General features: G+C 42.1%; 1 protein-coding gene and 1 long non-coding RNA gene across 2 annotated transcripts in view; one reads left to right on the plus strand and one right to left on the minus strand.

The window, feature by feature from the left end:
• The window catches only part of Arhgap15 (Rho GTPase activating protein 15), a 606047-nt gene that overhangs the window by 21126 nt on the left and 558050 nt on the right, over positions 1–26871 (minus strand). The window lies entirely within an intron of this gene.
• Positions 5118–13529, plus strand: LOC142856765 (uncharacterized). The gene is made up of 3 exons (XR_012911723.1): positions 5118–5136; positions 12818–12856; positions 13117–13529. It is a non-coding gene; the product is annotated as an uncharacterized LOC142856765 (long non-coding RNA).

Consider the following 26871-nt stretch of genomic DNA (forward strand, 5'->3'; position numbering starts at 1 on the left):
GTGCTTGTTCACCGTGGCTTGCTCACCTGCTTTCTTATACACACCGGGAGCACCTGCCTGGAGGGGGCATTACCCCCGGAGACCTGGGCCCTCCCACAGCAGTTATTAATCCAGAAAATGCTCAACCATCTTGCCTATAAGGCAGTCGGATGAAGTATTTTCTCGTATTACTCTGGTAGTGTTAATCTGAGAAAAGGCCAACCAGAACACAGACAATCCGCAAAATTCGAAATTCTGGAGCAAGAAAAGAAATTCACTGAAATTTCAGTGAAGGGAGGGAAGAACAAGTGGGAAATTGGGATACCTTTAGGGATGTGAAACTATTCGGTACGACCCTACAGTGATGCTTGTACGCCACTCTCCATTTGCTAAAGTCCACGGAAGGCAGGAAACAAAGAGTAAATTCTCATGGGAACTATGGACTTTAGTTAGCAATGTTTCAGTATGGGCTCATCAGCCCATAATAGAATGGCCCTGACAGAAGAAACTTTGTCACTGTGTGGACTCAAAAGAACGGAAGTATATGCGGACACCCTGAACCAAAGGCTCAATTTCTTTGCAAAACTAAATACGTTCAGAAAAATAAACTGCATTATTTACAAAAAAAAAAAGGAAAGAAAAAGGTGGTCTTGAAGCAGGATTGCTTCCATTGGGGGTCAGAGATTGCTGGCCTGCTCAACTAATTTTACATTACATCCCCTTGAGCCATTTTACCCTACATCACTGCTGCTTCAATGGGAGCATCTATGCTCTGCCCCATACGCCAAAGCATAGTTAAGCATGCCTCTGTTAGGACGTATTCAGACATCACATTCTGAATGTTTTGTTATTTGCTTTCTTGGCACTTTAACATCCAGACTGTATTACATTGTCGTTGACATGTTTGAATTTTATCTCTCTTCCATGCGCACATGTTTTATCTTTCTCAGTGAGCTCGTTTAGGCGGTGTATTACCTTCTTCTTCACCCTAGGTCGGGTGCAGGAAAAAGCTGGGGCATTCCGTACCTTTCTGTTGCTATAGTGTTTGCTTTGTGTGTGGTGGTCCAGCTTTTGCTTTAACTGTGTGCTGCTTTTGCTGTCCTAGCCAGGAATTGGATTGAACCAAATATTTTTCTGGATGTAGAATTACAAAGCCAGCCACAGTACTCCTTTTGGGTTTTCTCTGTAGAATAACAAAGCCAGCCACAGATACTCCTTTTAGGTTTTCTCTTAAGTCTAGATGAGAGAGGCAAGTTCAGTGAGGTGAGCTGTTTGGGTCTTGGCAGCACTTTTCACCTGCCTCTTTTGTCTCTTTTTCACTCTTTCCAAAAGCAAATTACAGTGGAAAACTAGAGCACATATTTTGGGTATGCAGCAATAGAGGGTAACATTAAGGAAAACTTTTTGATGGAAAGGAGAACTTGGTACATGTAAAATATGCTTTCTTCTCAACATTTTTGTGAGTTGGTGTAAAATTTCTTTCGGCTAAAGTGTCAAGCATAGAATATAGGTTTGTTTCCAAAAGCCGTGGTTGCTTATCGAAAGTGTTCAAATAATGCAAAAGAGAACTGTCTAGATTAAGAAGGTGAGTGCTTATAAATCAAATAGGATGCACAGGAAAGAGTATTAAATTACCCATTTCAGACCTATGGGATTAAGTGGTGATTCCTGAGAGCAGCTAACCCAGAAATGGGAGAAACTCAGGAAGGCACCGAGGCTACCCTCATGAGTGCACGCTGCGGAAGTGGGAGACCTGCCTCACCAGAACACAGGAAACTTGGTTTTCTTCTCCTGTCTGCATGTTTCTACCTGAATAACTATGGAAGCTCAGTTAGCCTTCCTCAGCCTCAGTTTCCCCATTTGTAACATAAGTTAGTTGGTCTAGAAGAGTTCTTACTTATTTCTTTGGGCTGGAGATTTGATTTCCCAACACATCTAAGCACTGTTTTTTGATCCTGACTTAAGGAAGTCCTGACGCGCTTAGAAATACACCGAAGGCATTATCGCCAATTACAGAATAGATTGAACCTGGAACGTGAGGTTTTGTAATAGTGTCTTGCATATATGTCGGCAATTTAAATGCTTGTTTATGCATAAGTCACTATATGGAGTAAGATATGTGTCTGTTTATTAAAACGAAGAATGAAACAGAAAGGCAGACTCTGCAGATTTAAAGAGAATATCAGCCAGGCGCCTCCTTTTGTCTTGTAAATAGTTTTTTTTTTTGTTTGTTTTTTAGAGTGCTTGGGAATGAATGGTGACTTTGGAGGAACTGACCTGCTCTGGCAGGGCCTGACCCACAAGTGAGCATCATCTGCCTCAGAACGACTGCTTGTTCCCTGGGTAAGGACTTGGTGGTTGAAGCCACTGAGTGGAAGGAATGTATGATCAACCAGTAATGTCTATATGGGCTTGGAACTGGAAAATGGTGGCCATTGCAAAAGCAATTTCAAAAGGAAACACAATATATCTACAGAAACAATGAGTGGTGTCAGGAATTTGGGATCTTAAAAGGCAAGATACTGGGGCCAGTGGGGTGGGTGGGTGTTGAATCATGGTAATACCATTAACCTTCTAAAAAGGAGGAAAAATTATCGGCAGATAGAGGCATCAAAGTAGGAGAATATTTAGGCATTCCTCAAAGTATATTTAAGGAATATTAGAAGCAATTTTTCTACATTGATATTTGAAAGAGAATTTTAGAGTATTTACACAAACGATATATCTCACGGATCCTTTCAGGTAAGCACCTGCTTTCTTTTCGTAAGGCAACTTTGCAGTCTTTCAAATGTTATTTTAAAGCCCAGTTCCCAGTAGATGGACATTCGTCCCAACTGTTTGGTCACTTGTTGTTAAGCAAGCCTCTTTCTGGCTATCCTTGCATACAGAAGAGCACACTGTTGAAAGGGAAAATGGTCTCTCAATAGTTAAAATGATGTTCTAGGGCTGGAGAAATGGCTTAGTGGATAAAGTTCTTACCATGCAACATGAACTTCAGAGCTTGCCTCTCCAGAACCACATAAAGTTGATGTGGTATCCTGTGTCTGAAACCCAGTGAGCCTAGGTGACATGGGAGACTGAGACAGAAGAATCAGCAGAAAGTCTTCGGCCAGCTAGTCTGACGTGTCCCGTGCTGAGTATCAGATTCTTCCTCAAACCAAGGCAAAAAAAGCAAGGACTGACATCCAAGATTCTCCTCTAACTTCTATATGTGTGCTATGGTACAGACACACACATGCACACACACACACACATACACACTCACACACATGCACGCTGCATACACACAGGGATCTGCTATGATTCCAGAGTGAGGACAGATGTGTAAAACTGGTGAGGGTATAAGAAAGGAGATGGAATCCCTATTTTGCGCTTACACTCCTGCGTCTTATGTGGAGCCTCACTCCAGGGCCCGATGTGAGGGGATTACTAATATCACAACACGCCTGATTTATAGCAGCTCAATTAGGTTAAACAGCTTGATTCATTTCAGTTGGATAAGAAAAATTCCTGTTGAATATGAATCCTTGCTATGCAGTGAACACAAACTCACGCTCATTATTACTTATGGAACTTTTCTTTATGGATGAGTGTTTCTCAGCCAAGGAGCGGTAGTCACCCAGCTGATGACCATAAGGAAAGGCGAACACTGTCAGTAGAATAACATCCTCAGCCAAGTGTTTATGTTGGCTACATATACAATACAGAACTGTTCCTAACTAATGAGACAGAGTGGCCTCCCCACGTCTCTCCCTTTGTATTATTTCTCGCCACCCATGCGCTGAGCAAGATTTTCTCAGGACCCAAGCCCCATCCTACTGGCAAGTTCTGCTTCGTTGCAAGCTGGATTTATTCTTTCTGTTCAAGTGAACATCATACATCAAGCAACTGTGAGGTAGCTCTGGGCACAACCACGACACAACTGTTAGTATAGCATCCAGGACTGATTGATTCATGCAGAGAAGATGTTAAACAATAAGATGACCAGGATAAGTCAATATTTCAAAACATAATTCATAATTTTGTTTTTACCCCCCCTCCCAATCTTTTGGCTCATTGTATTCTCAAAAAGCATTTTTTTATGCCTTAAATTATCTCCTACTATAGGCAAGAAAACGCCTAAACTTTTCTACTGAGAACTTAACTGTTTTTCTTCTCTAGGCTCCGACTTGGGTTGGTAGAGCTTTTCTTTAGTCTGCAGTCTGAAATTCTCTTCTCTAGTAACTGAAAGAACGCCTATGCGCACTTTAAATATCCTCTTGATATTTCATTCAAAACCACTCTAAAATCTCTGTCCAGGCCTGGGACAGGGCATCAGCTCACCCGGGTCTAGAACCCCAATTTTTCTACTGTTGCTCTTGCTCCAAGCCTACTTGCAGTCTCTTTGGCTCTTCTCTCCCTGTTTGTCTTTTAGTCTCTAACCAGATACCCCTCGTCTCTGTACCCGGAGCTGGGAGGTAGCCTGTCCCTTCCCGTTCCCCAGTCTCAGCTCACTTAACCCCTGCCTGGGTTCAGAGCCCCGGGCCCCTTGCTTTCCTGGCAAGAGAATAAAGACAGCTGGCAGCGAAAAATGTCTGTTAAGGAGAATATGAGTATGGTCGCGGTTATGGCTCTGCTGCCTCAGAGCTCCCTCTGTCAGGGACCGGCATGGGCTTCCCATACTTGCTCCACAGACAGATGTTTTCAATTATTATCACTGACAAGCCTCCAGGCCAGGTTGCCTTCTGATTGGCTGTCAACGGAGTCAGAAGGGAATAAAGGAAACTGAGGCTCGGCCACCAAACACCTCAGTCATCACTTTAATCATGTTTCTCTGCAGCAACTGGTTGAGTTGGACAGTCCTCCCATAACTGGAACCTTTTTGTAAACAGAGACTCAATTTCCTTTGAAACCTTTCTTGCATTCTGGTTTTGAGTTTTCTGCCAATCGTTCTTCTGTCGTTAGGAGAGAGCGAGACATTTGTCATTTCTTAACCAATTCTTTCCTTTTGTGTTCTTCCAGAATTTTGACTACATACCAAAGTACAGTGGGAGTTATAACTTGGAGAAACTGAACTCGCGATTATTGGACTGCTGGACTTGCCTGTATATAATCATCCGCAAAAACACCCCCACGCGGGATCTGGAAGGAGGGTATTGGCCAATGTTTCCACTCACTGTAAGAGGACAAGCTCCCTCTTGAAGTCAGCAGCCACCTCCCAGATCAGATTTACATGAATAGCTTCGCTAGGGCCACATGAGACACGCTGCTCTTGCACGGCTAGCTCTGTTTAGTCTCTCTTTTCACAGGAGGCAGGCACAAGTACAGTAACGATTGCATCTGCCCCAATTCTCCCGTGTATTATCGGCTGTGATGTGGCTATAGCCAAAGGACATGACAGAGCAAATTAATGAAAGAGAGGCTAATTCTGATTCATGATTTCAGAGGGTTCAGCCCCTGGTCATTTGGTTCCATGTACTCTGGGAGAACATCACAGTGAGAGCCTATGGGTGAAGGGGTAAGCAGGAGGTGGGAAGATGAGGAAAACACACCAGGGAAAAGCCAGGTATAACACTGAGGTACGCCTCCCCACAATGAAGCTGGGCTCCAGCTCCCAAGGCTTCCTCTTTTACTCCTTGAGCTTCTGATGGAAAGCGAGCATTCAACACACAGGGGGCATTTCATACATGAGTCACGACATCCTGATTGCCTTCCTTTTGTTACTTCCTAGGTGTTCAATGACTCGGACTGTCCAGTGACAACATCAGTGATAGGGAGGAACTGAGGTGTGGCTTTCAGAGGCCGCCTGGATAGACTTTTCCTCCACACTTTCTTGTTCAGTGGGTTTAGTTATATTTTGTGCCATCCAGCCACACTCTTCTTCTCCTGCCTCTCAGAGCATTCTAAATTCATTTTTACTTCCCATTTTTTAGCGTCATATATCTGGTTAGAGAAAAATCTTTTCAAGATGCCTCAGCGTTTCTACACATTAGTTTATGTCCTTTGATGTTTTGAAATTTGGTTTGTGTGTGGTCCTTCTCACTCATGTATCCAAACTGCCTCCTTTCAGCTGCCATCTTTAAAATAATAGCAGTAGATGTGTAAGGCTCTGTATTTAATGAGATAGATTAAAAACTTGTAGCATCGGTCCCTAAGGCCTGCATCTCTATTTTATTTCTAAAAAAAAAAAAGTCCCTCCGACTTTTGATCTAGATTCTGTATTTTAAGTCTAGCGATAAAATACTATAGGATGTTAATTCATCCTTTTCAAAAAAGGCACATGAGGGTTAAAACATATGCTTCCTTCTTCACCCAGAAAAAAAAATCCAACCTTTCTGGGGGATCACATGTAGTTCCCAAACAGCTGAAGCTAAAACATCAAAGTTGGCATATCACAAAGTGGGAAAGAGCAAGCCAAATTTTTGAAGAAAATGGTTGAACATTTTAAAAAATAAAAGATGTCAAAATGCTCTTTCTGAGCATGCTCCATAAGACACTTGAAAATATTTTCTTTAGATCGGTCTTATTTTGTTTTCTATCAACAAAGGCTATCTAATAGACCTTATAGATAATGTCCACTAATGCTCTTGCCAGGGCCCATGTGTTCATTAATGGCCTGGGGCGGTTTCCCCATGTTTGTCCAGGCCCAGTCCTGGTCAAGGCCAGTGAGTTGCTTTGGTCCTTTTATATTTTTGTCATCATTTGGTTTAGTGATTCGGTGTGGGACCAATGTGGAGCAGGGGATGACGGACAAGATGCTGAAACATATCACAATGACACTGTAGGTTGATTGTAGTTGCTAAATCTTTGCCTGGTTTTCTTTCTTAAATGAAATTATTTACAACTTTAAATTTAATGAATAAATGAGGATTATTTCAGTATTGGAGGCGCAACAAGCAGTTAAAGACAGTGTTCAAATACAAAAATACTCGAAGAGAAAGCAGAGTGAATTCCGTACTTAGTATTTCCTGAGATGGTTTCCTTTTGCAACACTAAAGAGCTCTGTGCTACTGACAGTCTGGGGCCACATTTATCCTGTAATAAGACATAAAGTGCCCAGTGTCACTTGGGACTAGATCAATAGACAGACCTGGCAGATATTTGACATTATGCTTGTTATCATCGCAACGCTGTTTCAAGACGTAACTTTCTGAAATGATATCAACAGCCTGCTGAGAACATTGCTTCTTATTGCACAGTCTTCCACCCGTCTGCACTCTGCAGTTTCAGGACCCCAGTTCCCAGTGAAATCCTTCAGTTGAGTTTTGCAATTGAGGAAATATTTTGCATATAAGGGCTCAAGGGAATTGCCTCTCTGGTAAGATTCTCTCTTAACCTGCCACGGGCTGTCAGGAGGTAGATCTTGACAAGTCCGTGTTTCCAAAGCACGGTCAAACTGTGGTACTCAGATGGCTCCACACAGACAGGGATAGCCCAACAGACTATGTGTAGATCAATTTGGGTCTATCAATCTGATGTACAATTATGCTCAAGTTATAGATTCAAGTATAATAAGGAAATGTTATTTTAATAGCTGGCAGCCAGATTCCACTTAAGCGAGAAAATCATCTGCTTTTCTTTCTTGCTTAGCAAAACATTTTGATGGGCATGTTGGTTGTGAAAAGATAATCCTTAGGACACAGCGAGAAAAACGAGAACCACATTTTCTATGTAAGGCAGAAAAATGGACTTCTGACGGCTGTGCACACTGAGTGGAGAATGTGGCTGAGCGGCATGGTGACAGCAGAGGCCAATTAGAAAATCTATAGGAATTCTTAGAGGAGGAGGCAGGAGGAAAGGGGGCTCTCAGCACCCAGGAAGCCCACTGTGCCTCTCCACAGTGGAAATTATCTGCTGGATTAGATGCTGGGTAGGCTTCCCATCCCTGGTGAAGCTTTGGTAAAATTCTGCCTGTTCTTAGGCCGGGAATGAAATGCTGGAAAACAAGACAGAGGAACTGTCAAGATAAGGACCCTCGTGCAGGAAGGCATGGGTAAGTGGAGAGCTCACCAGCATCAGGAATAGCTGCAGGAAGTGTCCAACCTTCATGATGACGTCAGAGATGCCAAATGCATAGTTTTGAAAGGATGGAAGGGCTGAACAAATTCTATTCTATTTTTAAGGGAATGACAGTGTGGCAGGACAGAAGGCATCGCCCAGGGTTCTTGATGCTATAGCTTTCTGCCTCAGGGATGCTCAGGGATTCTGTTGGGCCTTTGGTCCCAAGATGAAGTAAGAGTAAGCCACTTATGTAAGTTTTCACAGCTGGAGCTTCTGCTGGACTTCTTCCTTTCCTTTCCCCTTCAGGATTAGATTCTAGTCCAGGACCCCATTTGGACTGCTGGGGAGCCTGGCTCTCCTACTGAAGTTTTGCTAGTTCCTTTTTCAAAGTGATAGATGATGTTTTCCTGCCCTTTCAAGTATACTTAAGCTGCTCTTGTTGCCCATCCCCAAGCATAGGCCACAGAGCCTTCTAGGACAGTATACTTCCAGGTAAATTCATGTGGATCAATCTCTGCTCAAAAATATACTCATTTACAAGGTAAAATCCCAGTCCCTTAACACAGCACGCTATTATTCTTCTTACTTCCTATCAGATGGCAGCTACTCAATATTCTTCAGGATTACTTGACAACACATTGCTCTGACTCCCAATGAGTAGACCTGGCCACATTTTGTTTTAGATTTTTTGGGGGATGGGTGAATGGATTTGAACCAAAGAATGGGCCTAGCCAGTCTATTGGCACTTTGGATTGAGAATGTTTTTGAATAGAAGGGGTTCATTCTGTGGTAGTGAGGGGGGAATAAAAGAAGATAATGGGGGCGAATGTGAAGAAAATATATTATATAAAAATACCTTATCTGAAATTGTCTAAGAATAAACACAGACATATCGATAAAGATATGAAGAAAATCAGAACACTATTACATTTAAGTTATTTACCAAGCAGAACATATGATTCGCATTAGACAACTAATTCGATCATGAGCTAAGAACAAAAGGAATAAAAACAGAGCAAAATGATGAGTTTACTTATAAATCTCTTTTTCTCACCGAAAGTCAGCTTTAAAGTATTATAATCATGAAAATTTGGCTCCCCATGGCAAACAGTAAGTTAGATACAATATCCTTCTCAATAACAGCGCACACTCACTGGTGAGAACTTTAGATTTAGCTGGTGACAGGCACTGCAGCACCCCAAACAACAGAGTCACCAATTTCCCAAAACACCGAGTCCAGAAGATACATGTTGTCAATAGTATTTTTTCAGCATTCCAATTCTGAAAACTGTAATATAATAAATATATAAATTGCAAAAACAAAAAAAAATGATCAGGATCTCCCCAAAGATGGAAACAATCACTCCCTTCATGCAATTATCCAGTCAGAAGACCAGGCGTTGCTAAGCAAACACTCCAAATGTCCTTTTAGATTCTATCCAATTCGGAGAGTCTTGGAAACTGTGAAACACGCTTCTCTTGCGTCCTTCTTAGAAATGAATATATGGCCTACCGTTGAAGACTACTGGATTTAGGACAGTACCAAGTAGCCATCTTCCTTATTCTCCCATTTTCCTTCTCTGTGGCTGCACAGTGGTGACTACGTGGTAACAACGCTCATTTGGGAAGCCATGCTTGAAATTCTCGTTATGGAGTGTTGAGCATATCAGTTATGGATAGCTGTTTAAGAAATCTAAGCAAGTGGCCGAATTTGCGGTCAAATATCAAGAGTGAGGGGAATTCAGGTAGAGCAGAGTGAAGAAGACTCCCGACAGGTGGCAGAGGCCCTCTTGTCTGATTCCACTTATCGGGAGCTCCGTTTCCCCCGTAAAACAACTGACCAGTGCCCACACCACACTCGATGTTCCCAGCTAGCTAATGGCTCTCAACTGTGCACATCTGTTCCCACTAGAGGAAAGTCCCAGGAGAGAGTCCCAAACAAGTTTATGCCAGTTGTTCTTATTATTATAATTATGTAATTTAATTAGCTATTATGTAAGCTGATGAAATATGAGAGTAACAAGGAAGAGAGCTGCTCCAGGAACACTTTCTTTGGAGAGAAGATAAATCTCGTTTTATCTAAAATTACCAAGGATTTTCTCTCTGACGAAGGGGCTGGGTATGGCTGAACTCACAAAGGTTTTTCGTTTTGTTTTGTTTTTTCTAAATCCATCACAGTTGGTATTACTGGAGCGTCCACATTTTCCTACCCATATGTCCCCATATCCCTTGTTCCATCTCTTGTCAGTAGCGTCTACTTCTCGTCTCCTCAGGGTTTCCCCATGCCAGGCACACTGTACAGTGATTTTCTTGCATTTTTTTCATTTGCTATCCATGATAATAACTATCAGTTTTTGAAAAAAAATGACATTCTGTGCTTGGTGCTATGCTGAACACATTGTGTGTGTATTATCCACTTCATCCTCAAAATGCACCAATTTTTGTGCAAAACCCTGAAAAAGTAGAAGGCTTGAGAACTTGGTGCACACTCACAACCAAGAAACAAAACTCCTGAGACTGGAACCTAGCAATACATCATGATGAAGCCTATCCCCTATAATTAAACTCTGCTGCCTCCGTGCGTTAATTTTTATGGGCTGTCCACAGGGACTCTGCAGTCCCGCAGAGTTCAGTGTGTGCTTCATTACAGGTGTTCTTCCCTGTCACGTGGGGGAAGGCACGCACAGTTAGATAACTATTACCTTTCCCCCTCTTTTTTGATAAAACAACGTCAGTTTGCTAGAAAATGGAAAATATAGGCAACTTTCTCTAATTAGAGATCAGTGTTCCTTAGTGACAATTAGCCTTCATTCACTACCATTGATTGAACTATTATTTTCATCAAAGGTAGACAAGTTTTGGGGGGAAATCACAGTAATAATTTACAACTGTAGACTGGTAGCTTTTTCTCCTTGATCTCCAGTCATTATTCTTTCTTCCTCTGAGTGAGATCACGTTTGGGAGAAATTATTTTCTCCCCCATTCCCGGGTGTCTGCTTTTGAGTGAAGCTAACCCAGGGTGGGCCTGCCTTCCAAACCCAGCTAATGAGAGCCATGCATTCTTTTGCTATAGAGAAGGGATCAGGAACAAACAAGAAATAAACAAGGGACACCAGCCAGGCCAAGGAGAATGATTCCTGGAAGTTTCTCTTCCCACAGTAAAAGAGCAGCTTTCATGCCCCCGAGGAGGTGGGGTTGACATGATACAATCCTGGCACTGCCATTTGCTGCCAGGAAAAAAAAAGATTTCCAAGTTAACACAATGTTAGCCCTGTGATGAGCAGCATTTAGGGATGAAAAAACAAGTTCTGTCAATACACTTTGGGGATTGGCTTTGGTGACCAGAGTCATATCTAACAGTGAAATCTTCATTCCTGTAGTTTAGCAGATTATCTCTTTTGCCTAAACAGTTTGAGCTGGGCTTTTGTCATTTGGACCAAGTCTTATCTATATGTTTAGATACAATTTCATATTTTACCCAATGCAACTGAATACTGACTTAGAGTAGTCGCTTGTCAATATTTGGAGAAGCCAAAGAAATCACATGTAAGAAAAGCAAAGCAAAAAGTTGTACGTCAGCCTCTATATCGTGGTGCGAGCTGATGTTTTGGCTTCATTGCTTCATAGTTTTACTTTGTTCTGTAATTTAAAAAAGAAGTCACTAATCTGCTAAGTAAAGGGACTTGATCATGAGAGAGGATTTATAGCATTTTTAGGATTTGTGTTCCTTAGGAGTCTTCAGATAAAGCAAGAGCATTCAGGAGAAATGCCCCCCATGATGTTTTCTTAATGAATTTTAAAAATCAAGACTTCTTCAAGGAATATTTTCTTCCTATTCTCTTGCAAAACACACGCACTTGTTTATACATCCACACAGGAAGAGAAATCCATTCAGGTACAATCTAACTTGCAATCAGGAACTACTCAAATAGAACCTTTATCATCAACACAGCACATCCAAAAATGTCTTTGTAAAATAAATCAAATTATATGAGTTAATTGATTCCAGGCAGCATCAGCAACTGCAGGTGGAGATGGAATAACAGGATGTTTATTAATGAAGAACTATTCATCAAAACTGACAATACCAACTCCTGTTTGTTGTATTTGTAAGATTCCTGCAGTGGTTATAGGGATATTTGTTGAAAATTTTAAGCATAATTTTGAAACGAGGAAAAAAAAAAGAGGCTGTACTCACACATGGGAATTTTAGCTGAGGATTTGGACCACTGATGTTGTAACAGTGAAAAGATACTCCTAAATGCAATTTGACAAGCAATGCCAAAGATGCCAGTGGTAATTAATTAGCACTTAATTGAGACCACAGAACAACAGGACATAGGAATCAGTACTCAGTGCCATTTCCCCCTCAGGCTCCAACTCATGAGGGTCAGCAGTGTGGCCGCAAACTGAAGGTCAGGAAGTAGATTGAAAGAACACATTGACACTGGACATTTCATGATGGATCTCCCTCACCCTCTGCTTCTGCCCCTGGCTATTGCTGACGAGAAAAGGACTGTGATTGTCTGAGGGGAATTTATTGCTCAGGCACATCTACACTGAGGTACATGCTGTCCTCACGTCCTCGACTAGATGGGATACTTCAGGAAGATTCAAGCTCAAATGTTTGCGAGCGTGAACATCAGCGGACATAAAAGGATGTGGATTTAGAATGGAGAATTCTTTAAAATTTCTGCCTTCGTATGGCTGTATTTAAGGTTTTGTAAAAGTAAATCCCTATAGAAGTTTCTCACAACAATTTTTTTTTGTAGATAGTAGATATTATAATAGAAGTTGGGACTTAAATACGGTAAAGACATCCCCACATTCAATTGTAAATATTCTCTATACTCCCCAGGTCTTCCCCAAGGCACAGATCTGCCCTCTGTCTTCACAGGTGGGTGACAACTCATTTAGCATAGAGGAAACTCTTGTTTATCAGCTGAGCAAATGAAGACAAGGAAGTGAATTCCTCTAATCTCGGAGAAAATTAACGCGCAGTTTCTGACTGAAAATTAAAGGTACCTTGCTTGGCAAATGTGGATCAGAGAATAGTTTTGTTCAAACTGTCTTTTCTAAAAAAATTAATTTGGGCAGTTTTAATTTTTTCTTTTTCTTCCTTTCTCTTTTATTTTCTTTTTCTTTTTTTTTTTAAAGCTCAGTGTTGAAGTCAGCAATGAAAGTTCAGCTCGTCGACGTAGCTGGGAATTGGGGCCTCCGTTCCTGAGTGCTGAGCCCTCCATGCACGAGGATTATATCACTTTGAAGGGCCTTCACTCTCCAAATAGGCTCAGATAGACTACAAATGCCGCATATCCATCTGGAAAAAGACTCTTCAGGGATCTGCTTTATTTGGTCACACACATGCCCGCAGTCAAAGCAAATCAGATACCTAACCTCTCTGCATTCCTAGAAAGTGCTTCACTCGGATTCTTCAGTGGTCCTTGAAAGCGTGTCTCAGACAATGATGCTCACTGTCAAGAAGCAGCAACCGGTGACCATTCGATAAGAAGTGCCCTTTCCCCTGTTCCTCACTCACTTCCTGCCCCTGTCTCATTTGCTGACTTAAGTCTGTTCCCACGAGTCAACAGTCACCCTTACTTCATTTCTCCTTTCCAACTAGGGGTCCGCCAGACAAAGGCGTTTTTTATTAAGCTTGGTATCCTGGTTGGTATCCTTGGGGCATGTCCTGAGGAGTCAGCGACTCCCAGCCCTTTCACTAGGAAGCACGGTTGTGCTTGGTGAAGGCAACAAGGAGACTTGTTGAGCTCAGAATCAGAAGAAAAATAAACAAAGAAGCCAAGGGAGAGCTTGTCCTCACTGCCTTGATATTAATTTAGCAAGAAAACAATGTCTTTCTCTATCAGGCCTTCCTCAGTTCTTTGCAATCCCACCGCTGTTTGAGATAAAGTCGTTTTCAAACTAAGATCTTCGTGGTTTTGTGAGAATTATTCCTCTTTCTTTCCTTCTATGGATAGCTCATATCTTTCTCTGTGCCGTAACAGTGACCAGCCTGTATTGTTGATGCTGATCTTGCCTAGCCCACAACTTACCAATCACAGTCCTTTACTTGGCGAACGTTATTATGTGAAACCGTGAACTCCCTACTCTACATAAGGATGGTACAAATCTACTACCTAGAAGCCCTCTCAGTAAACATATCTGAATAAACTACAAACCTAAGCCCTACGCTGATTTCTAAAGTGTAGTTATTTACTTGATTTACCTTCCTACCTTATTACGTAAAGAATTATATTTAAAAGATATTGAAAATACAAATACTCAAATACGTTTAAAGCAGGAAAGAAACAAAAGTGAAGGGAAAACAGAGTTAAGGACCCAGACTGATGTTGTGAAGATCCATGTGCATGCTAAATGCCAGTCAGGTTTGGCTCAAGACTTTCTTGCTTGTTGAATTTCATTATTTGTGGGTATGTGTCCAGTGGTTGGCATTACTGTTAACTTCTAAAACTATTCCGGCTTTCCTTGTCTTATCAGACCACATCTGCCCAGAGCTATCAAGACTCAGATTTCCTTATTCTTTTCCTTTTTGCAAATTACCTTGGTACTGTGTTCCCTTTCTATACACACTAATTCCTCCTTTTCCACGCGTCTCTTACCAAGATCCCTAATGGAGATTTGGTGTTGCAGACAATGACAAACTCTGCCTCTGCTCCAAGTTTTCAAACACTCAGCCTAGTACGCCAGGAGCGACAGAAGTTCTCTGGGCTGTCACGTCTATCAATGCCTCCCTTGTATCAATCTTCTTGGGCTGTGTGGCAGTTGTTAAGAATAAGAGCTACTGCAATTGCAAGGCCAAAACTGCAATAGTAGCTATGGTCCTAAGCTAGTTAATAATGAAGAAGCAGTTACTGCGCACAGCCTGGGTCCAGTGAAGACTCATATTCTGGACAGGAAAGTGAGAAAATTCTGCTGTCCAGAGTAGCATGCAACTTAAAACTTATGAATTATTTATTTATGGAATGTTTCATATTAGTTTTTTTCCCCACTTAATATGCCTTTGAGTCATTGTTGACTGAGGATAATTGAAGACTTGGAAAATAAATCCATGGATGGATGGGGGGGGGGTGCAGTAATTAAGTTATTCATCTGTCAGAATCACACACTTGTAATGATTTTTGCACAGACGTTTCTCTAAGAAGGGGGAAAGTTGGACACTGAAGTTATAGCTAAAGGTTTTGCATCATTTAGTTAGACCTGCATCCCAAATACTGGAGCTATTCCAGTTTTGTTTCTGTTTTGGTGTGTGTATGTGTTTATTTTTATGACCTAGGCAATAATATATTCTCTCTGGATACTAGAGTTTGGTTGCATAAATAGAAGATGGTTGGTCGTTTGGTGATAAGTTGAGATGATGTGTTTTTAAACACTTGATGAAGTATGGGACACGTAGTTAATGTACAACTGTGTCTGTTCATGGCAGAGGTTCTATGAGAATTACAAAAGAGTAATATGCCTTGGCCTACATTCACTTCATACCCAACACGGAGTCTCCAATGTGCCTTTACAGCTGTTGCTCGGCAAGGCCATGCAGTCAGGGCAGAGGAAGGTGTTCACATACAGGACAGGCTCCCTAACTAGATTCTCTATGGTAAGAACTGGATGTTGAGTCAAAAACCTCTGTAGATGTCACACAGTCTTGGGTAGGCAGAAAGCACACGGACGTATCTTAGTGGGAAGGGGACGCTGTGAATGAAGAGTGTGTATCTGAGAGCTAGGGCGAATGAGGCATAATGTCGGCCATGTTTACACACCTAGCAGTTCTTATATGGAATTCAGAGTGCCGAGGAGAGCTAGGACAATCAAATCTATTTTATAGAAAGCGGATCAGGGGAAGAAATTACTTCTACTGGAACCTGAAACGTAAAACCTTAACTGTATTTAATGGCCTAGAATGATCAACCAATTTCTATTTCCATTTTCTTCCCACAGTTGCAGTGAACTCGGTTAGGGGCCCTGTAGCATTGTTCGATGACTCGGGGAAGTCCTAAGTCTGCTCATCTTTGATATCAGAAGATTACACAGCTTCCGTTCTGCTTGGGGAAAACCTAGATGCCATTTCTGACCCAAAATGAGAATAAAGGTCAGTTGTTGCTCTCATGGTGGCTTCACCTCTGGCTGCCTGTTTTGGGTGTCTCTCAACTCCAAGATGTCTGCACAAAGGCTTAGCACATGGCACTGGACTTTCAAAGAGGCTTTCTCCTTCCCCCTCCTCCTCTGGCCAAGGTGTTGACTGGACCAAAATTCCTCAGTGCCAACCAAAACCAACCTCCCCAAACCTCCTCAGGCAAAAATCTTTCCATATGCACCCATGATGCCGTGCTACTCATTGCTGATTTTAAGCTCAATGGTTGTTTTTACTTTGGTGCACGAATGTGTCAAATGTTAAGTGCAAAATATAATAGATTAGCATTTAGTTAGGTAAGGCAATGGGAACTTTTCTCTTTAATTTAGGGCAGGAAATCACATCTGCATTTTGAAGTTCACTTCTGCCCTGCCGCTGTTTCTCGGTGAGTTTCGGGATGACACCAGCTGCTCTCCGGTGGTTTTGATTACTCATTTTCAGAAGACACCCCTAGTTCTGCTTTGTAGCGTTATCTTCCTGGAGAGTCAGGATCACCAGTGTGAAGCGGGGAAGAGGAAGAGCTGCTGCATACCTGACTCTAAGCACAGTGGCTCCCCTCTCATAACTCACCACATACAAACTGTGAAAGGCAAGCATCGATTGATAGCTTCTGAGCCCCCTTTGAACCCCCAGCTCCGGGGACAAGGCAGAACTACAGAGGGAGGGGTTTGTACCAAAACAGGGCAGAAGAAACATGCTCCTCATCTCAGCTGCGCTATGTTAACTGTTTTCTGAACTTCTGCTTTGGCTACAATCCCAACCGTGTTGCTCACAATATGGCTTTCACATCTCAAAGGAGCTCTCTGTGCCCCGTGGTCTTTGCCTTTTGCCTACTTTGCACATCTCTCCTTCCCACTGAAGTGCTTCCCTGACTTATTTGCCGACCCTGTTCTCCTAAAGTTTAATTGTTAACTGGATGTTTCTTTTTGGTCACAGCCCCAATCAGAACACCTCCTCTTACAGTCCCCAAAGTTCTCAGACTTACACTTCTTCCAGGAAAGCTTTCCTGGTTAAATCCAATGGTAGTCAAGATAGGATGAGACATACACTTTGGTTATTTTTGTTTTAAAGCCAGCTCTAATCCATTATTTTGTTAGGTTTTTAATTAGCATCTGTAATGGCCATGCCTTGGCAGTGATGTGTCATATGACTTCATGGAGTGAACAAGATGTGTCAAATTCACTTTGGACTGCTTTCGGAGTCCTGTGAAAATTTGTTAGTCATACATCTCCCCAACATTTATTGATAGCCTACTGTGTTACGGGTGTTGGACCATGTTCAAGCACTAAAGGGATAGACAATACATTCTTATACCGTCAAAGTATAAGAAAACAATAGAGTTGTTTCAAACAAAGCAGGTGCAGTATCCAGTGAAGAAAAGCTTGGGAAAATAGGGTGGACCAGCAGTGGTGGTTTCTCTAAGACCTTTCAACTCAATAAAAGACTTAAATTCAGTGCCAAGCAGAACTGACCCAGGAAAGAATGACCAGGGAGCAATAAGCAGGGTACGGTTGATTTCGACTTCCTGCATTGCTTAATAATCTTCCTAAATGCCTTCTTGTGCATGAGTGACCTTGGTTAGGAAAATTCACTTCCATTTTCTGAGCTTTAGCATCTAAAAGCTCAGCTTGCTTTCCGGCTTTCTCCTTGGTTAGGTTGTAGTTTATTGGGACAGCGCTAACAAGTGAGCCATTTCTGAAGTTTTCCAGGTGTGTAAGCCACAGCACATCTTGGGCGTAAGTATCTGTTCCCTTTTCTCTCCACACCCACACACGCACACGTCCACTTCAGGTTTTTCCTGGCACACCAAAGGGGGAACCTTGAGGGTAGGTTTAAGTCTGTGTAACTAAAGACCATCGCTCTGTGGCTTTGACTGCACTTCCGAGCGCTGGGACTCCACAAATAAATAATAAAGAAATAATGATTTTTAAAGCATTTGGAAATGCTGAGTTGAAAGGTGGGGTGTAAGTGCAATGCCTTCTACTGAAAGTGATGTCTCTCGCATTATGAGCATCTAATGGAGACGCATAATGGAGAAGGAGGCACTTAGGCTTGAAGACTTGGTCCCTGAAGGCGGGTGGGGCTCGAGCAGACCTGTGATAATGCTTACTGTATGTGGAGAACTTCCTTCCAACCTAGCAGGTGTGAGAAGGCTCGGACTGTTATTTATTCCCCTAAACCTTGGAAGCTATCACAGTTTCTTATTGATGGAGGATAGAACTGAAACTCATACTGGGTAAATACTGACGATTTAGAAATGGGAATTTGGGTGTGAGTTCTGTGCTCAAATAAGCACACGTGCGACCCAGAGCCCACCAGGAACCTGGAGAAGCACATCCGCTTTGTGTGGTGTTGGTTGACGTAGGTCCCCTGTAGGTACATGGCAAAGCCCTAACTTCCAGTTCCTCAGACTGCAGCTGCAAGCAGGTTAGGGCAAGGAAAAAGTCACTAGGTGAAAATGAGACTGCTAAGTCCGGCTCTAAGGGTCTGACTGTGTCCTTGTCTGAGCACACACAGAGACAGTAGGAGCACACAGGCATAGAAGCAAGGCCATGAGGTCATTAGGGAGCCAGAGAAAGGTCGTGTGCAAGCGACGGAGAGTGGCCACATAAGAAATCCCATTGCTTAAGTTCTACCACTGCCTGTGGTGTTTCTCACCTCTTTGGGCTTTGGGTTCGCACCATACTGAAGAGTACACCATAGAACCTAAGAGATATTTTTCATTCGGTAGGATTCGAATGCTTTCTCAACTAAGTTCATAGCTTTAATTATAAAGTGGATATAACCTGTATCAAATTATGAATGCGTTAGCATATTGAGCGGGGACAAGAAAAATAAGCACCAGATTCAGCCTACATAAGCACTTGAAGGTAGAGTAAAAAAATCTGGTTTCCTTGACCACATTGTCATAATATGCATACATAACGGTTTATTGAATCCAGGCTGTGTAGACAAGCAGAAGAACTCTGGCTCCATACTGTCACAATGCATGCCCACAACAAAGACTCAGGGAGAGCAGGCCCTTTCATTCCATCTCGCCAAGTATTACCAACATGAGAGCTGAAAACCTTACGTCTGTCTGAAGTTTATCTATGTATCCCATGCATAAGTTATTAACTGGGCTCCCTGGGCTCGGCTGATGAAAATATTAATATATTCAAATCTTATTCCAGCTACTGCAAAACACGGCACATCAGATAAATGCATTAATATCATCCTAAGACAAAAGACCCCAGTGTATTTTTTTAAACTTTTCTCGTTTCTCGGACTCCCGCTGAGCCGTTGGTGATGTACAGGCTAGTCAGGTAAAGTGGCCGTCAGGTGCTGAAGGATTGGGCTGACTTTATCTGTAAAACTCTGTTTATGGTACTTGAAATACAACACTCTTTTCTATGAATCATGTCTGAGGACTGCTCACAGAATCCAAGACATAAATGCTTTCTTTTGAGGTTTTGAGACATTTTACCTGGTGGGAATGAGCTGGACTGCCTTCAGATGCCATCCCATGGCAGACACCATGACCTCTGTCCTGGAGACAGCCCCCACCTCCATGAACTGCCTCTTCAGGCACAGAGCAGCCTCTGCTGAACTGGGAGGCAGAGTTTGCTGGGATCCCAGCAAGCCAAGTGGGACGGCTGGAGGAGATCAGGCGGTGAGAGAGGGCTCATACTTGGGACTTAGCCCTTGAGATCGCCACTCGGCATTTTTGGAGGCGGCTTGGATATTTATAATGACCAGCCTCTACGCTGTCCAGCTTTGCCTGTTTGCTATTGGCTGCCTTTAAGGCCCTTTTATCAATGACAACAAGCTAAGTGGGTGGTCTACCTCCTTCTAGCTGTAGGAAGAAAAATAGTGACATAATTTTTCACAGCCTGAAATAATTGTGGAAGTACAGATACTGGTTAGGCTTGCTATGAATTATTAGTGGAAAAGTGGGTCTCAGAAGTACGTTACATGTGAAATATTTTTCGTCACTTGAACATGTGCCGTCCAGAGCTGGCCCTGTTCTAGCCGTCACAGGGAACAAACATTTCACATTCCCAGATGCTCCCAATTTGGTGCGGTTTGGAGTGTAATTTAGATCAAACGTCTCCATGTAAATGAGTCAGGGTTTCTTAATTAGGTGCCTCTAAAGCAAAACCTTGGACCACATCAGTAGGTGTGGGTGTGGTGCCCACAATACTGGAATCTTTCCTGTATCATTCAAACAGAGTCCTTCTCCCCCCCCCCCCCCAACACTTGGTTGTTTTTTTCAGGCGAAGTAATAAATCTGCAGATGGCATAGACAGAGAGACGCTGCTTCACAAGAGCTGTCTGAAAACACCGCTCCTTTGGCAAATGCCTTAAAGTAGGTCATTCTGCTGTGATTTAGCTTTTTCTTTAGATTTGATTGCCAGCTTTTTGTTCCCATTACGAGGAGGGTGCATTCCAGTCCGCAGACTTGTTCTTACTTTTCCAACTGGTGTTTGTTTACCAGCGGTCTCAGATCTTCACAAGAAAATGGCCAATATCCTGTCACAGGGCTCATCATGCCCTTGACCACAGAGCGAAATGGATCCTGGTGATAATCTGGGGATGCTGAAATATTAAATGCCTTAAACACCCAGTCTTCCCACAGCAAAAAACGGCCTTGATTTATATGGGTGGGTTTGTTGAAATAATTGCCCCATCTTTTATACGTGTGCAAAGAAGAGGTGACAGAATGTAAATGGAAAACTTTTACAGGCCCTAGAGTTGTTGGTACCGATATTCAGGTTTTTCGCTTTTGCACTTGTCATTGTTTGTGTTTTTTATGGGGGGCGGGAATCACTGGGTCCCATTTCCCTATCAAGGCTTTGGGATTTACATGCTGAACTCCCTGTGGCATTAATGAGTTACCTGCATAAATTCCCCAGCAATCGATGGCCACATAGACCTTGCTCGGTTCTATTAATTATTCTTCACAGAACCTTGACACTGACATTAAATGAGGCCTTAAAAAATCTTGACGAAGGTCTTAAGGTATCTTTTACTGTTTAGATATTAGCATTGCAAACACTGTGTCTAAAGCATTATTCATTTTGTGGTACCAAAGGAAAGGAGGGGTTGAGATGAGGTGGCAAGAGCATAGGGCATAGGGAGCGAGTGGTCGGGCTTTAACTCTTCATTGCCCACGGTCTAGTTTTGCTAGCACCAAGTTATGGTGCTCAAATTATAATAATGGGGAAAATAACAGTTAAAAATCAAATTAAACAAATGGAATATGTTGTTTTCTCCAGATTGGTGTTGAATATGGTGTCTTCTCCAAGGCCAAGTTTTATCTTGGCAAATTGTTGATGTTTTCAGGTGAATTCCAAAATGTCAATTAAAAAGACACAAAGCGGGCATTAGAGAGGAGGTGGATTTTATATTATTGGCTAGGTATGTTGTAAGAGTGGCTTTTTATGTGTGTTATTAAGGACCAGCTTCAGGAAATAGCTTAACATAACGTTTTCACTCATTTCCAGCAACTTTCTTTCCCTTAGAGGGGGCATAGAAAGTTCTGATTAAGAAAACGTTCTGGTGCAAAACACTTATCATCATGTGCGGATTAGCTGTAATCAAATAACACAGTTAATACTAAAATTACAAGGACACAGAATTAGCATCCTTTGATAATTCACAAGGAACTTTTGAATCTTCAAGCTCTCATTAAGAACTGGAGTTATCGCGGGGCTAGAGTGTGGTTATTAGATAAATGGGTGGCTATTAGAAGTCTCCGACTGGCGAAACGGCAGCTAATTGAAATTTGTTTGGATCCTTTTGGGCAGACGTTATTTAGTGGGCAATGATTATCAGATAACACTCTTCCAGTCTGGGTAACGCAGCTCGTTCTGAGTTCGCTGTTTCCTTCCTAGTTTTCCCGTTTGCTACTTCGCGGTTCTTACCATGCTTAATCCAAGGTTGCCTTGAATTCCTTCCTCTTGGCTGATTCTGAAGTGTCTTGGTGAATGCTCACTTTTGTGGCTTGAAACATTCTCTCTAAAACAGATACATCTCAATCTCTTTCTTTTACATAATGCCTTCCTTCACCTACTTGTGAAAGTGTTTTTTCAGATCCCTTTAAGGTCCTATCTTTTGTCATTGGCACCGGATATTGCAACTGTGAAGAAAAGAGTCCTGCTCTCAAGGAACAAAGTTACTATGCACAAGGAAGGATCAGTTGTGTGTTGTAACAGAGTAGATCTACCTATGGTTGCAAAAGGAGCCTGGTGGGAAGTAAGCTCGCAAAAACTAACTCAAGTTGTTGGTGTTTCAGAGTTTCCACTGGGCTGTTCTTCCCATCTGGTTCTAAATCCTAGAGAGATCCTTTTAGTGATAGGTATTGCAATAGCTTTTAAAATACAAGAGGAAATCAATGCTACCGGAAGATATGCTGTCCAGTATGACAGGGAAAGAGGAAAACCTGGATGAAAGGAGCAGGTGTTCCTGATGTGAATCCAGTACTTTCTCCATTTGAGGCCCTGGATTCCACGCAGTGCTGAGTGCTGGGGCTGGCTGCTGCTTAGATTTTTAACTGTGTCAAAACCCATAACAGGATAGTCACCTTCAGTCTCCTGGGGAGACTGCTGCTAAGGTCTCCCTAGGATAACAAAATCCCTACATAAAGCTCAATTCTTTATTTAAGATGTTGCATAGTTCACCTTTTTAATGCTCTAACGACCTTATCTTTTCTTCTCCCCACAGCATTTTCCTTTTCCTTTTTTTGAAAATAGATTTTTTTCTCACATAATATATCCTGATTATGGTTTCCTTTTCCTCTACTTCTCCCACCTCCTTCCCCCCACACCTCTCACATCTGGATCCACTCCCTTCATGTCTCTTACTAGAAAACAAACAGGTTTCTAAACGATATAATATAATATAATATGATGAAACAAAAGTTAACACTCTGGAATTTGATAAAACAGAGAGAGAGAGACAGAGAGACAGAGACAGAGACAGAGAGAAAGAGAGAGACAGAGAGCCCAAGAGAACCATGAGAAGGCACAGGAAACAGAGATCTACTAATTTGCACACTCTGGAATCCCATAAAAACATTAAACTGGAAGTCATTATATATACATATATATTTAATATGCATATAATATATATGACCTACAGAGTAAAAAAGAGAGAAGAAAAATATATAAACAAAATAAAAATAAAAAAGATAAATTTAATAAAAGAAGGAGCCCTGTCATGACATTATGAGACAGGGAGCCTCTAAAGATGCCACTGAGGTCCTTTTTTGTGGCCATCTACTTGTGGGCATGCAACCTACCCTTAAGAATAGTTTGTTTTTCCAATGAGACACCCTTGAAAGAAACCAACGTTTCATTTCCACGAGTTTATCAAGTGGAGAATACTTCTGGTTTAGGGATGGAGATATGTGTCTACTTCTTTTAGCTCTTGGACCACAACTGGTACAAACTGAGGCCCTTGTATGTTGCCTCAGTCTCCATGAGTTCATGTATGTCCTCCATCCCTTCTGGATTTTACATTCTTTCTGCATCTTCTTCTCGTGGGTTCCCTGACCCCTGGGGGGATTTGATGGAGACATTCCATTTAGGGCTGTAGTTTGAATAGAAATAACCCCTCATAGACTGATGTGTTTGAATGTCTGACCCATGGGGGTGGCACTATTAGGAGGGGTGGCCTTGTTAGAGAAAGTGTGACACTGTGAGCCCAGGCTCATGGCACACAGTTCGTTTCCTGCTGCCTATGGATCCAGATGCAGAACTCTCAGCCACCTCTCCGGCACCATATCTGCCTGCATGCCCCCATACTTCCTTCCATAACTATAATAGACCAAACCTCTGAACTGTAAGCCAGCTCATATGAAAATGTCTTCCTATATAAGTGTTGCCATGGTCATAGTGTTTCTTCACAGCAAAAAAAAAAAAAAAACAAAAAAACCAAAAAACAAAAAAAACTCTAAGACCGGCTGAGCGAGTGTTTCAAAGTCTCTCACTCTCTGCATACTATGTGGCTGTAGGTTTGCTCCCACGTGCTGCAGGAGGAAGCTTCTCTGATGATGTCTGACCAAGGCACTGATCTATCAATATAGCAGAATGCATTAGGAGCCATTTTGTTGCTACTTTTTCTTTGTTTTAAAACAGTGAGTAGAATTTGATTTTACCTTAGGTTCCTGGACCATCTAGTCTCTTGTTGTTGGTCACCTAAAAAATGTCAGTTATGAGTCCCATCTCCTGGCGTGGACCTTTGGTCAAGTCAGTAATTGGTTGGTTACTCCCACAGACGCTGTGCACCATGCCCTAGCATATCTTACAGGCAGGATACTATTGTAGCTCAACCGTTTGTGGCAGAATACAGTCCCCACATTTCTCTTAACCCTCTTCGTTCATCATCATCTCGCTTCATTCTGCTAAATCTGAAGCATGCAATGACAGTACTATTCTTATCCTATAGATTTGCCTCAATTCTTTATGCTATCTGGGTTAGGTTTATTATAGCCTCCAAAGGGCAAGGTGAATTTCTAGAAAGATGGGAAATTTCTAGAACTCCACATACGTGATAGTTGGTGCTCGATATCAATTTCTAGATACTTCAGTTTTATTGGTGGCCTCACTATCTTGTAGCCTATAGGCAGGCAGCTTGGCAGTCTCAGAGTCTCCAGTCCTCCACATACCATTATGAAAAAAATCTGCCTTCTTGATGTTTTTCACAGTCAGTACCAGAAACAAAGGTTAGCCTAGATAACGTTGGGTTTCCAGCTTTGTTCCCTCTGTTCCTACATCCATTTTACAGTTGCATTGGATCATTTGAGATAATTAAATCATAAATCCAACTTACATTCCTCATTTAATTTTATGAGATTTATTTATGCTGTGTATGAGATTTTTTTCCTGCATGTATGTTTGCATGCATGTGTGCCACATAGAAGCTTGCTTCCCAGAGAAGTAAAAAAAAAGGTGTCAGATCCCCTGGAACTGGAGGTACAGATGGTTCTGAGCTACTGTGCAGGAGGTGGGAACTGAACCTGGTCCTTTTCAAGAGCAGCAAATGTTTTTTTTCCCACTGAGCCATTTCGTCTGCCCTAGAATTTGTGTGCTTTAACTGCTCAGTAACCTGTGTTGCTTCCTCGTGGACAGAGGCATCAAATTCCAACCTCCCTGTGACCCCCACACACAACTCCAGTTCTTCCCCACATTGCAATTGGTCCTTCTTTGTCCTTCTTCCATAGCACAGTGCTCTTGGCCACAGCTGGCCTTCCACTTGACTTCCTCATCCACATCATCAACTTCAGGTTCTACCTAGCAGTAAATTACCTTGTGTCTTTTCTTAAGCTCTTACCCCAGTAGATTGGTAGCTAGGCAAGAGTGTATCCCCCAGTTTCAAATGTTATGGTTATCTTCTCAACTCTCTTTACTTGATAACTCATAAAATAGATGCTCGATAATACAGATTCATTGAGCGTATTGCATTCTTCTGGAATAGGTGCTTATCATGCTAACTTTAAATAGCTGAATATTCTAAATGTTTTATTGTTTGAATGTCATCATAGATACATACATACATACATGTATGTATATACATACGTATATATCTGACAAGTGGTAGCTCTTAGCAGCTACAAGACTAAAGCATGTATGAGGATGGATGTATATTTAATATTTCCCATTCCTCGTTTCCAGTGGTTCACAGTAGGTCTATTTGGAGAGAGCTGTGTTGCTTCTACTAGGGATAAAAGGCTATTTCCTTTCAAGTATAAGCATTTCTTCTCAAGTATCGGTGGCTTCTATCATTAAAAAGTCACAAAATATGCAGAAATTACTCCAAAAACCACTTAGGAAATAACTAAAGAACGTTATTGTCAATCCCACCAATTAGGATCCTTAGTAGTATGTCTATGCTTTATCATAAAAGCCTTTTAACAGTAATAACCATGTTTGCCTACAATAAGCTTTAAAAAATGGCCTGTTCACTTACTGTTTCTTAGCAGCGCTTGAGTCCTTTTTCCCTTCCTCCACTGACCATGGCTTAAGTCAGCTTTGAGGACCTGTGTTCCTCTACCCTGTCTTCTTTTGCTTCATTTTGGAAGCCTGGTGATGCCAGCTCCAGGGCATCCTAACAGGCCTCTTGTTTGCTGTCCTTGCTGGTATAGCCAGGAAGGTATCTCATACATGAGACAGATTCAAGGACCAGATTCATTCCTCCCCATCCTCATTATTAAGCTATCGTGGAGTGGAGATCGCATTATTAATTTGGACTCTCCAAGTTTTTGCTTCACTCTGTTCCTAGGATGAATGCAGCAAGTTGGATAACTGGTTGTTACACTGTATTTTGAAGACAGCATTCCCATTGCTAGTCTCTCCTTTGTCTACAGAGAGCCTCTTTGCTTTCCTGCAGAACTTGGTTTCTCTTGGAAAGCCACTCATGCAGATTCCTAGGCCTTGTGCTGAACCTCCTGAAACAGAATCTATATTCTTCAAATCTATTCCTATAGGTGGTGGCTTACTTTATAACAGCTTCCTTTAAAGTTGCTCATGGAAGAAGTTCTGGCCACGGGAGCAGCAAGCACTGGTCGCCTTCTGGTTCCCACCTAGCATCTTGACCTGTTCACTATCCTCAGCCATCTCGAACCTTCTTTCGAATAGACCCCTTCTAAACCTGTTTGCCGAGTCTGGCAAGTTAGTTACAGGGCACTACAGCTGAGCCAATAGAGGGCGCTCTTCTAGCCAATTAGTCATCACCGTTAAGTCCATCTGATGGATTCTGGGCTGAGAGGAGAGCTCCTTGGATAG

Source organism: Microtus pennsylvanicus, chromosome 9 (assembly GCF_037038515.1).
Source record: "Microtus pennsylvanicus isolate mMicPen1 chromosome 9, mMicPen1.hap1, whole genome shotgun sequence".
NCBI classification, from domain to species: Eukaryota; Metazoa; Chordata; class Mammalia; order Rodentia; family Cricetidae; genus Microtus; species Microtus pennsylvanicus.